At 33.2% G+C, this 13,547-nt stretch overlaps 1 long non-coding RNA gene across 1 annotated transcript; it reads right to left on the bottom strand.

Moving 5' to 3' along the window:
• Window positions 1-3,183: 3,183 nt before the first annotated feature.
• On the bottom strand, window positions 3,184-4,544 carry LOC125275354. Its single transcript, XR_007186436.1, has 2 exons — window positions 3,773-4,544; window positions 3,184-3,445 (listed from the first exon to the last, which is right to left on the bottom strand). It is a non-coding gene; the product is annotated as an uncharacterized LOC125275354 (long non-coding RNA).
• Between the last annotated feature and the right edge of the window lie 9,003 nt (window positions 4,545-13,547).

Raw genomic sequence — 13,547 nt, 5'->3', positions numbered from 1 at the left:
ATTGGACTCGAATGTGCTTCTTACAGCTTGTCAAATAAACCTAATCCATGGACATTGACATGCAGCTAGGAATCGTGTTTCCTGACATTTATATATGTGCCTGATTTCGACGCCGGGGATATATAAAGCAAATCTGCCTGTGAATATTTTATATAACTACAATATAGGTAGGTTTAAATCCGAGTAAGCACTTATATCAATGTTATATATATCTTCATATTGTCCAGCCCTAAAACTTTTTGTAAGTGTTTATTTAAAAACACCAAATTATGCAGAATATAAGATGGTAAATATTTAACTGATCAGTTGTCAACACAATATATAACAATAAAATATATACGGTATGATTTTACCCATGGGCGTACGGGACACCCTCGCAGCCCCCACCCTATGATGGGCCCCGTCGCAGATTCACCTATTTACTATAGCCTATAGCCTAACCTTTGCTTTTTTAAGAACTGAACTCAATTGACTATGAAGATGAAAATAAAGCAAAAATGCAAGCAGAAGACCATAGAAAATAGTGCTAAATTACCACAAAAGGGGGAAAATTGACCGTTGTTTCCATCGCCCGTTTGTAAGGTAGCCAAGACAACAGCAAGCCTTGACGCGCTGTATTAGCCGACATGTGCCGTGAACTGAGACAAATAAACATGTTTGGTCTTTGCTGAGACATTATTATTATTGTTATTATTATTATTATTATATTTTGCACAAACATATTTATCCTATTGCCAGCTCTGCTAATGGTCAGCTACCGGAATCTGAAGATCTTCTCGAAATGTAGCCTAGCCAATAAGTCTAGAGTTAATTATTTTACTGTAAATACATGAATTTAGTTTATCATATATCTTTTGATGCACCGAATGAAATTACTGAAAATTTGCGGCCGAAAGCAATTTTTGTTTTCGATCGAAATAGTTTTGGAGGGCTGAAATCATTGACCGAAATAGCGAGGTTTGTAGCTTCTCCTTTACGTTTTGACTGTTCTAATTCGTGAACATCGTGGATAAACCACAAATATGTCGATTTTCTTTTTTTTATTATTATTAGGCTATTGATAGCCTATAGCTATGTATTTTAAAGATCAATCTTTCAGTCTTTTTTTTTCCTGTTGATGCGTGAAAAAAAAACTACACAAATTTTTAGCACACCCATCCAATAATAACAATAAACTCTGCTTTAATATGAAACAAAGTCTTTCTCGAGTTTTAAATTCTGTCGAAAATAATTGAAGGACAATTTAATTCAAGTTAATTGCAATTTTTAATCTCACAATTCTGACTTTTTTGAATTGAAAGATATATAGTCGAATTCTGAGGGGTAAAAGACTGGCTTTTCTCTCAGAACTGCAAGTTTATATCTCACAATAATTTATGCACGCATTTGCAACTTTATTTCATGCAGTTCTGAGGAGGGAAAAAGTCAGAATTGAGAGATAAATTTGCAGTTAACTTTTTTATTGTTCAGTGACGGAAAACAATTTTTTCCATAGCGCCTCAGGGCAGGCTCAGCTCAGACATAGTACGGATCAAGCTGAACTAATAATATCTTCCTCTTTACTACTATTACAGCAGCAACTAAACATGAATGAACAGCAGAAAGAATGCTGAAAGATACAGAACAATTTCCCGAAATGTATTGCGTATCAAACTATTGCGTCTTAAACTATTGAGCAATCGATCGATCAGTGTTTCAACTGCATAAAAGAATAACGCCACATTTACCTCAGAAAAGCCATTCAATGACCATAAACTGGATAGTTAGCTAGAAATAACCCTAAAATAGCATTTAAGATACAGCACTGCGTATTCATATTTTTACTTAACCTGTTGTTGAATTCGTTAATGTAGGCTATGTTAAGTATGCCGCCATCATTTAAATGTTTATATTTAACCAACAAATTGGAGTAGAAACAATTATATTAAAAAATGTATATAAAAATTCCTTATATAGCTAAATGTTTTATTTTCAAATTTTTATTCGATTGTTCATTATTAAAGGCATTTTATTTAATTAACTAAATTTATTTTCGTTTTCCGTTTAGGTTTTTGACTAAACTAACAGGCTATTTTAATTTATGTTTCTGTAAAAAAAAAAAAACGGTTTAACACTAAAATTTATTGAACTAATTAAGAAGTTTAATATTAATAAAAACGATTTTCTTCTAAAGGAATCTTGAAGAAACCTGCTATTTTTAAACTGGAGCAGAAGCATCTTTGGCTGCAAGTTTATAAAATATTATTCCTGCCGGGATTTTAGTTCAACTAAAAAAAAAAAAAAAAAAAAAACTTACATATAGCCTACATGCCTACATATAAAAATTACATTATATAAATGTTAATAATAACATTGGAAGCATCAATACAATGATAACTGCATATGGGGTACAGACAGCAACAGGTGCATGCATGACAAATTTTCATACATGACGTCACTGCTGGTGGGAGGGGCCCCATCTCGTGCTTTGCGGGGGGCCAGATGTGCGATTTTACCTCAAAATCCAACAGTTTGACACAAAATGATAACTGCAAATCCATGTTTCTCTGAATCCAGCTATTTCTGTGAATTACAGCAATTCATTTGCTTCTTTTTTCTGTAGCTTTCAGCAGTTTTTAAATATATACCTCAGGTTTTGTGTCAAAGCTATTTGTACAGTCAGTCGCAAAGCTCTTTCCCGTTTTGGAAGCGTTTTGTGTGTTTTTCGCGGCATTCACGCTGTCATAACAACCGATACAACTGCGGTTACGCCCACTGAGTGGCAAAATTATTATATTGTAGTATTATATTGTATTATATTGTTATTATACTGTAGACTGAAGACATTAGTTGTTGTTCCTGTTATTGTCCTCTAGATGGCAGTAGTACAAAATATACAAGTGGATGATAGCCAACGTTACAGGGGTAGATAATAAAAGAGTATTAGAGAAGCTAAGCACGTTAAATTAGAGAGCTTTAGAAATAAAGAGGCTACACGGCAGTTCATACAATTATTTTTCAGAGTGTTTATTTAACAAACACCACATACATGAAGAAACATTCAGAGTGAAACATGAAGATACTGAGGAACAAACAGGCTGGTTTCATTCTCAAAGCTGAACTCATTCATTTGATCCTTATTAAAATGTCCATCTCCACAGAAATGAATGATATTTTTGAAGAATGTCATATGAGTGTGTAACATTAAAGGTGGTACAGGGGATGTTTTCGTCGACTGAGTTTTTTAAATGAGCGCATGCGGAAGAACAATCCCCCTCCTTCAGGGGCGATTCTAGGATTTTGATTTTAGGGGGGCTCAGCCCCCAATAAGGGTATGATTAAAAAAATATTATTTGACTATTAGGGTAGGGTGGTATGCTACTAACCTTACTGCAATCCACTATTCCATTGTATTCCCTGTATTTCATATATGGGAGTAGGAGTACTGACTGAGCCATATACAACACTGTAATAAAAAAATAATTATTGGATGTGACCACTAGAAAATAGAGAATGTTGATTTTTTTTTTTTTTTTTTTTTTTTTTTTTTTTTACAATAAAGACCTCCTGATTCATTCACTGTACAAACACTAATAATTTCTTGTTGAGTGTCAATAATGTCAGGAGTCAGGACATTTGTGTTTATCCTTTGACGATACCACTGCTTTTTCTTATAAAATGTACAGGGAAATTGGCAGACAATTAAAACAATGTCAGGGTTCAATGACTGAAATGAATCTTGGGAACACAGTGGTATTGTGTGTGTGAGAGGCTGTCTACGTTCTATTCTCACCTGACTGTTGCTCATTTGCAGACCTACTCCCGCACGACAAGAAAAAATGTCGTATATCCATCTACAATGAAATATAAATTATTTTAGTTTTTTAGCTTTTTAGCCTTTATAATCAACAATACGGTTGGATATTCATAAAGTCACCCCATGAAAATTGATGTAATTTTAAGTATTTTAACTAACCAGCTAATATTCATTAAGAATATAGACAAACCATGTATTAATGTAATTGTCTATTGGCAATTGATTAATCTGTTCTATATTTATTTCTATTTATTAAAAATAACAACATGAATTATCAATTTGCCACTTCTATAAATCAAGTACAAATCTAGTATAAATAGTATAAATCAAGAAAATCAAAAATCCCTTTACTCTACGCTTACTCTAATTTATGTATCATGACACTCCTCCTGATTCATTATCCCTTGTGAAAAAAAAGTGCACTTTAGTATACTTTTATAAAGTGTACTTATTGCAAAAATAATATACTTTAAAAGAACACACTTAAGTGTGAATTAAATGTAATGTTTTCATCGCTTAAGTGCATTATATCTGTACTTAATTTCAAATATATCACATATTAAGTTCATATTAAATGCAATAAATTGAACTTAAGAGTGATTTTTTTGAACAACTTAAGTGGTACTTTAATACAACTTTATGACAACCTTCGTAATTGCTTCTAGTACCTTTAAAATATAGTTGAAGTGCACTGCCCAATGCACTAACAAGCAATTAATGTGAACTAAAATATATTTTAATATCAGATATCAATACACTTAAGTGTGAATTAAATGTAATGTTTCATCCGCTTAAGTGCAATCTATTTGTAATCAATTTCAAATATATCACAGATTAAGTTAATATTAAATGCAATAAGTTGAACTTTTGAGTGATTTTTTTGAACAACTTAAGTGGTACTTTAATACAACTTTATGACAACCTTCGTAATTGCTTCTAGTACCTTTAAAATATAGTTGAAGTGCACTGCCCAATGTACTAACAAGCAATTAATGTGAACTAAAATATATTTTAATATCAGATATCAATACACTTAAGTGTGAATTAAATGTAATGTTTTCAGCCGCTTAAGTGCATTCTATTTGTAATTAATTTCAAATATATCACAGATTAAGTTCATATTAAATGCAATAAGTTGAACTTCTGAGTGATTTTTTTAAAGCACTTAAGTAGGACTTTAATACAATTTTTTATGTACTTCAAAATATGGTAAAAGTATACTTCCGAATGTACTGACAAGCAATTAATGCGAACTTAAATATACTTTAATGTAATTTACATGTACACTATTATATAATTTAATACATTTGTAATTACATTTTTTGTACATATAATAATGAAGTTACAATTTAGTATATTTCAAAATATTACAATCAACACAAATGCAAATTGAAACCCTCTACATTTACTGACAAAATAATCTCTAAAACAAATGCACAAAAACCTTTTTGTTGATGCACAAGAAAAACCCAAGAAACACTATACACAATCACAAACAATTACAACACTTTAACTCTCATTTAGAAAGAGTCTGGAGGTCAGTGAGGCTTATATGCACTATAATTTTCTCCATCACATACAAAGGTACCTAAACCTACCATCACAATCTTTCTGCATTTTTACATTTTCAGATAAAATCATTCTGTATAAGATGATAAATAAGATAACACCCATGAATTAATACAAACAAAATGTAAAGAAAAGAAAAGATTCAAAACTTTGGGTAACACTGTACAATAATTTTCTATTAGTTAACTACTTTAGTTAACATGAACTATGAATGAAAAATACTTTAAGCATTTATAAATCCTAGTTAATATTACGTATGCATTATTAAAATCAAAAGTTGCATATGTTAATAGATAATGCACTGTAAACTAACATGAACAATAACTATACATTTTATTAACTTGAGAAAAAAAACATTTTTATTGCCTAATGTTAACAAATATTGATATATACTGTAAAAACATTAATGCACATAGTTAGATAATGTTATCTAATATATTAATTGATGTTAACAAGCGAGACCTTTTGTAAACCTTGTTACTTATAAGCTCTGCAACCCTTACTAGCTCAAACATTAAACAGGACAAAAAGGTTTCTTCTAAAATCTTACTCCAGCATTACAGTGAATGTAATTTTGAAAAGAAAAAACAAAAACAAACAAAAAAACAATGAATTCCAAAGGCACAAAAACAAGAAAACCAAAATTGTCCATCACCACCTTTTTTTAAGTTGTATGAAAAAGTGCTGTTTATGTCAATGTCCCAGAAGCTCTTCATCGGCAGAAAACCTTAAATGTCCATGAAGCTGCGAACCACCTCTACACAGTATGCATAAATGAACATGTTCCAAAGAGGCAAGAAAGTAAAAAAAATAAATACCTGGAGGAAAAAAAAACAAAAAAGAAGTAAGAGTCAGTCCATTATTATAATTGGTTCAATCGAATGAAATCAATAGATATAGATATATATACAGAACTCCAAAGTTTATATCCACCTTTGTAGGTTTGAAAATAATAAAAACCCATTTGGTATTCCCTAAAGGCAAAGAGTTGCTGATAGTGATTGAAGCCTGTGGCCAAGATGTTTACTGTGTACTGATAATTTCCTCCACTTTAATACCAGTTACAGTGTGAAATAAATATGAATGAACATCTGAAGGTATGTTACAACATACAGTACAACTGACCCATAAGTTGTCACATTTAATCGCTCAATCAGTGTTTCAACGCGTGGAAAGACGTCAATGAAACAGCTTGTAAACAATGTCACGTAACATCACATTTACTTCAGAAAAATCATATTCAGCATAAACTCATTAGTCAGCTATAGAGAGGAGCATTCTGCTAATTATATGCACCACGTTACATATTCATTATAATTTTATTTTAAATATTTTTTTTTATAATTAATTTATGTATTTAATGTTTGAATACATAATTTATGACAGCTACAATTTAAATGTTTATATTTCAAAAAACAATTTAGAGTAGAAATATGATTATGTAATTCTAAAGTTTACATAATCATAACTTTATTATAAAACAAACAAATCATACAAATTAGCATTGTATTTGTTTCTTTATTTAGTACTTCCCTGATGAAGCAGTTTATTCTGCAAGGTGTAAGTAAACTTTTGACCGCAACTGCATCACCCAAGATGAATTACCTCAGTCATCAGGACAACACTGTTGTAGAATCCTGGGAGAAGCTCCTTCACATTTCCCACAAACACCAGGATTCCAGTGACCACACCATCTTCACTGACACTGGCCTTTCAAAATAGAGAACATTTTTATAAACATTTTTATTCCTACTTTACAAGGAATTAAACATAACTTTATCAATTACACAAATATAGATAAATAACCCAAGGCCCAAGCAAATTGAGGGGTTTTGCTTTGAAAATAATTATATAATAATATCATTATATGTAAATATAAATATATAATGATTAGATGGGGATTTGTAAGTGCACAGGTGAGAATTTATTACTTGCAAACAGAAAAGATTCAAAGCATTTAAAAGCTATAAGGACAGTTGATGGCAGTGTTTTAGCTTGTAGTGTGTGATCAGGGTGGCTGAATTAATGGAAAAACATGGAACATCACCTCATCAATACGGGTCTTTGATTCCACACAGCTTGCACTGTATCTCCAATAACAAATCTGTACTGATCCTACAAAATGAATATATAAAACAACAGATAAGCACAAACATATTACATATTACAAACACAAACAGTAATTGAACAACTAACTTTTCAAATGCAAAAAGAAAAATAGATTATAAGCATTACTGGTGGTTATAATAGCGATTAAATGTATATAATTGTCTTTAAATGTTACAAGATCAGATCTTTGAATTTAGTTCTGCAAATTTAACTTAAAGTCATTTAAAATGATTTAAAAAGTCAGAGTTCAATTAAAATATATTTTCAGCAGCCAAATTCTTTGAACACGCCCACACACGCGACCACGTTCATATTGTATAAGAAATTATTATAATGCAATCATAAATAAATTACAGGAAACATGATTAATTCACCTCCATATTGCGATTAAACTAAATAAGTTACACTCATAAGAACTGCTATGTTCCGGTGAAAAAATAAAAATGAAGAGAGCATATATCAATATAAAGATACTTACTTATTTGTAATACATAACGTCTCATCTGTAGTCATCCAAACGTGCGCTCCTTTGTTTTCTTCTTTGATCAGCAAAGTTGCCTCGCGCATCGCGATCACAGAAAGATGGCTGAAGGTGCATTTTTCAAACTCTGGTGAAGTAATGCGCCGTCATGACGTAGTATTGTGGCGCATGCGCATGATTAAATTTGTTCAAGTTGGAAGTTTTTCTAATTCATTGTTGTAGTTAGACTGTAAGTTTACAGAACTTGACTCATTCACCTAACTGAAATTCAATTATTTTATAGTTTAGTCTGATTAAAATTAAATGTATTTTAACTGAATATGAATTCAAATTATTTTTTAGATCTGTTAAACTTTTGCTTGCAATTAAATAGGTTTAATCAACTTAGAACAACAATGATATTATAAGTATTATACAGATATGTAAAGTACAGCACTGTTGCATTAAGTATCACAAATACAGCACTCCGTAAAAAAAAAAAAAACATTTTATGTCAAATATTATGTAGAAAACTGACACTAGTCGAGTTTAGAGCAGGAGCTGGTGATAAAAATTTCAACAATAAGTTGTACAGGATTATACACTGTATAAGCAAGTGTTTTGAAATTCAGAAAAATAAATTTCAAGTGTATTAATGCACACAGTATTTATTAAAGACTAAGCACATTTAAAATACATTAACAAATGTCATCTTGGACAACACACTTAAGTTGAAATTAAAATAAATTATTTTTCATGTGCTTTAATATATAAGTCAATACATCAGAATAAGTTTACTTATTTAAAACACTATAAAGTCATAATTAGGTAAAAATTAAGTGCATTTTTAAAAAGTGCTCTTAAGCATGTTTAGAAATATTGTCATGAAAGTGTACTTTCTTCAAGTACAACTTAATAAGTCATTATTACAAAGTGCATTTTTAAAAAAGTGTTAATAAATATTGTCATTTAAGTCTACTTTCTTTAAGTACAACTTAATAAGTCATTATTACAAAGTGCATTTTTAAAAACTGCACTTAAGCGTGTTAATAAATATTGCTATTAAAGTGTACTTTTTTTAAGTACAACTTAATAAGTCATTATTACAAAGTGCATTTTTAAAAAGTGCACTCAAGTGTGTTAATAAATATTGTCATTAAAGTTTACTTTCTGTAAGTACAATTAATAAGTCATTATTACAAAGTGTATTTTTAAAAAGTGCACTCAAGCGTGTTAGTAAATATTGTCATTTAAGTGTACTTTCTTTAAGTACAGCTTAATTTGACATTATTACAAAGTGCATTTTTAAAAAGTGCACTTAAGCATGATAATAAATATTGTCATTAAAGTGTACTTTATTTAAGTACACTTAAGTGGCCTTTAATTTTATTTATATTGTATTATCTGCAAGTGCAATTTTTAAAAAGTATACTAAGTACACACAAAGTACACTTTCAATACAATTAAGTGCACTTCTTTTTCACAAGGGATTACTTAATACAAAACTATATTTAATAATACAAAACAAAATAACTCCACATTCTCTCTCTGGGCCATCTAGTGCTTTCAGACAATGATGTGTGTCATTGATGTGTGTCATGGCTGCATAATGTAATGTCAAAATACATTATAATATGTCTGTAATTGTAAAAAGTAAATTAAAATAAATCATGATCGTTTTCTGAATCTAAAGTATGTTTTCATGGGTGTTAATCACTTCATTTTTGTAGGAATAAAAAACAACTATCACACAAGGGCTGAAGGTGAACGCAGCGAAACGTATTGGTATTGGATGAGAAACCGAGCCGTCCCGTGTGCTCCCAATGCTCCAGTAACATTACATTATGTAAACTGCAATGCATTTATGACAAAGAACTGCACCGATGCAGATGTGATATCATAGCATTAGCAATCTATCAATAAATGCACGCACACACGACACACACCTTGTGCTCTCTGATGTTCGCTCTGCTCGGCGCCCCTGCAGATTGAAAAATGCGCTAAATCCAAGCAGACTCAGATAAGGGGAGGAGCCGAAACTTGACGCAGCTTGCCGCCGTTTCAAATGAGTTTTTTTTTAAAGGGGACTGAAGCGATCAAAAATTTATTAATCAAATATTTTTTTAGGGGGGCTGGGCAGAAGTTTAGCTGAAGCCCCCCTAAAAAGGGCCTAGTGACGCCCCTGCCCTCCTTCACAGCTCATTTCTGTGTTATTAAGCCGGGCACACATTTTACGACTAGCTAAAACATTCTGACTGTGCTCAACATACAGCGATAGTTTCCTGCTCCTGAAGCAGATTTATATACTTTCACATGGAATTTGAACACCGACTGTAATCGCAGACTGAACGCAACTGGCTCTGACTGGACGCCTTTGAGCGCGATCATTCATAAGTATCAATTTACATTCATAATCGGCCTTACAATCCTTAAGCCGCGCACACACTTAGTGGATTCATTATGTCGGACTCACCGCAGGTAACTCATAATCTGCAGTTGTTACTCCTGTCTCCTGACAAAAACATTGCATGCGGCGCATGTAGAGTGTGGAAAGTTACTAGAACGTGCAGCCGCGCGTCTCTCACAAGGAACGTCATGGCAGTGATTGACAAGCCAGAGGGCCAATCGTTTACGCGATTGGCTGATGTTTTTAAGGCCCTACCTCGTGCACAGATGATGTATATTAATAATATTCCTTTCAGTGCACCTAATAAATAGTCTTTTATCCCTTAGTAAAGACAGTTTCAAGTAATATTGCAAAAATGTATAAAACAAAACATCCTCTTTACCACCTTTAAACCCAATATCTACTTCTGAACTGAAACAAGGAAAACCATTCATTTCTAATAATAATAAAAAATAATAATATGTTTATTTTATATAGTGCCTTTCTGCATACTCAGACCAGTGTCTCATCATTGGTATGTAAGAAGGGACGTAAACGTGCAATATTACGGAGGTGAAAGAAGGCAGACTTAGTGAGTGAAGAGATGTGTGGACGGAAGGAGAGTGATGAGTCAAAGATTATACCCAGGGTTTTAACGGAGGTGGAAGGTTGAACCAAGACTCCTGCGACGTTAACACTGTCAAGACAGAAACGAGATACAGATTTCAGTGAACCAGCAATTAGATCTGTTTTTATCTGTGTTGAGTTTGAGAAAGTTACTGGTCATCCAAGCATTAATATCATTAATACAAGCAGATATGGAGTTGATGAGAAAAGGAGAATTGTGTTGAAAACTAATATAGAGTTGGGTGTCGTCTGCATAGCAGTGGAAGTTGAAGCCATGATGATGGATAATGTTACCTAATGGGAGCATGTAGATGATGAACAGTAAAGGCCCAAGAACAGATCCCTGGGGAACACCGTGAGAAACAGGAGCAGACTTGGCTTGGTGAATAGACATGTAATGCTGACGTTCAGACAGGTAAGAAATGAACCAGGATAGAGCAGTACCAGAAATACCAAGAGCAAAGAGTCGTGAAATGAGAATACTATGAGAGATTGTCAAAAGCAGAGGAAAGATCTAACAGAATTAAAATGCTAATGAGTCAGTGGCCATAAGGAGGTCATTGACAACCTTGAGAAGTGCTGTCTCAGTGCTGTGGTGAGTGCGAAAGCCGGATTGAAAACATTCGTAGAGGTTGTGAGATGACAAATACCATTGATGTTGAGCAGCAACAACTTTTTCAAGCAGCTTTGAAAGAAACGGAAGATTCGAGAAAGCAGTAGGAGCAGGATCAAGACGACAGAAAGATGCATTTGATTTCTTGATTAGCTCAGAGATAAAAGCAGGGGTTGGAGGGTTAAAGTCAGTAAAAGTACCAGGTACAAAATCAGAGGAGAAGTCATGCAAGGGGTGGGAGGAGTTAGTAGGTGAAAAGAGATCATATATGCGATTTATTTTATTTTGGAAGAAGTGTAAGAATGACTCACAGAGGTCCTCTGAGTTACTCATGACAGGTGCAGGAGGGTTGGTGAGTTTATTGACCACAGAAAACAGTGTTTTAGGACGAGAGGATGCATTAGTAATGAGTAGTAGCTGGAGCGTGCAGTATTTAGAGCGGATTTGTATAACTGTATTTGTTCCTTGTAGGCAATAAGATGCACATTCAAACCGGTTTTCCTGTGAAGGCGTTCAAAGCGGTGACTAGTAGTTTTCAGTTTGTGAAGTGCAGGAGTAAATCAGGGAGATGTATGTGTAGAAGATACAAGTCTACATTTAAGAGGAGCGTGTATATCAAGGGCATTGGAAATGGGGGCATTATATTTGGCAAGGATTTCAGGGGCGCTAGTGTGTACAGTAATATTGGACAGATGTGTTTGTACAGATTCAGAAAACAGTAATTAATTGATAGAGTTGTGGTTAGGTTATGGTGGATTTCACCCTAAGGCAGGGAAGAGGCATTACACAGTTTAGTTCAATGAAGAGGTGATCAGAAAGTCCAATTGGAGAGCCAAACATTACATAAATCAGCAGTACAGACTAAATCCAGTGTATGACCTTTTGAGTGTGTAGGAAAATCAACATGCTGTACGAGATTGAAACATTCAAACACTGATATGAGTTCACGGGAATCTGCACAATCACTATCAATGTGTATAACAGTTCATGCAGTTCACTGAAAAAATTGGACACTGATTTGGGTGGACGATACAGGAGAATTACAAGCTATGGAGAAGTACCAGATATTTTGAGAACTAGATATTCAAAACTTTGTCACATGAAGATCAATTGTGTTAAGTGGGATATTGCTGCGGTAGACAGCAGCCAGACCATCACCTCTAGATGTTAAGGTTTGGCCAGGTGTGTCCAGACGGAGTGAGGAGATTTAGGTGGAAATAGTCGTTACTTGCCATGTTTCAGCGAGCAGCAGGAAGTCAAGGTTTTTTTTCCAGTAGTAACGCGGAAAGCGCAGTGGCCTTATCCGTGAGAGAACGACAGTTAAACAAGGCAAATGCGAGATGAAACGCGCACACATTGCGTGTATGTAAATCAGTCAGAGATGGATCACAGGATACAGTAATTAATGACGTAAGATTTCTTCCACAGTGGGTGGACGGCAGCATAGCGAGTATCCGAGTGGTTAGACCAGATAGATGAGATAGATGAAATAGATGAGGATGACACTATGAGACACTTGTTACACACTGCAGTAAGATAACTTAGATCGATTTTATTGAATATCATTGCTGGATGTTTCGTGTTGATAAATGATAAATTTATGCATGATAAATTCATTTTAAAACGTATTGTATGATGGAGAAAATGCTGTATTACTGTTAATAAAAATAAAGCTGCATCTGATTATGCTATGTTAGCTACTTGACAAAAATAGTGTTTTTCTCTGAGGCATAGTACTCCCCAAAATCAAGGATATTAGATTTAAACAATGACTAATCATGTTGAGCTATTTATCATCAATTGTTTTTTGTCTATAGATGAGTCATTCTACGAAACGGGTGCCATTTCCACTTTGCACTTTTCAAAATTTTCATTAAGAGCAAACTTTTTTTTAAACAAACATACAACTTGAAAGATATGTTAATCCTCCAAAACGGGGTGGTATGGACAAAGTGTATCTCTATATGATCTGCTGGTTTTAAACTTT

The sequence above is a fragment of the Megalobrama amblycephala genome, linkage group LG1, assembly GCF_018812025.1.
Source record: "Megalobrama amblycephala isolate DHTTF-2021 linkage group LG1, ASM1881202v1, whole genome shotgun sequence".
NCBI lineage: Eukaryota > Metazoa > Chordata > Actinopteri > Cypriniformes > Xenocyprididae > Megalobrama > Megalobrama amblycephala.
Note: the sequence above shows the minus strand (reverse complement) of the source record. Positions and strands in the feature narration are given on the sequence as shown.